The sequence below is a fragment of the Arachis ipaensis genome, chromosome B08 (genome assembly GCF_000816755.2).
Source record: "Arachis ipaensis cultivar K30076 chromosome B08, Araip1.1, whole genome shotgun sequence".
In the NCBI taxonomy this organism is placed as follows: domain Eukaryota; kingdom Viridiplantae; phylum Streptophyta; class Magnoliopsida; order Fabales; family Fabaceae; genus Arachis; species Arachis ipaensis.
In genome coordinates, this window is record NC_029792.2 from 19,434,315 (window position 1) to 19,434,658 (window position 344).

Genomic DNA, 344 nt, shown 5'->3' on the forward strand with positions numbered 1-344 from the left:
CTAGCTACTAGGGTTTACATGAGTAAGTATTTGATGTATAAATCCACTTCCGGGGCTCACTTGGTGTGTGTTTGGGCTGAGCTTTAAGTGTTGCACGTGCAGAGGCCATTTGTGGAGTTGAACACCAGTTTTTGTGCCAGTTTGGGCGTTCAACTCTGGTTTTGGATCCTTTTCTGGCGCTGGACGCCAGATTTGGGTAGAAAGCTGGCGTTGAACGCCAGTTTATCTCGTCTATTCTTGGCCAAAGTATGGACTATTATATATTGCTGGAAAGCCCTGGATGTCTACTTTCCAACGCAATTGAAAGCGCGCCATTTTGAGTTCTGTAGCTCCAGAAAATCCAC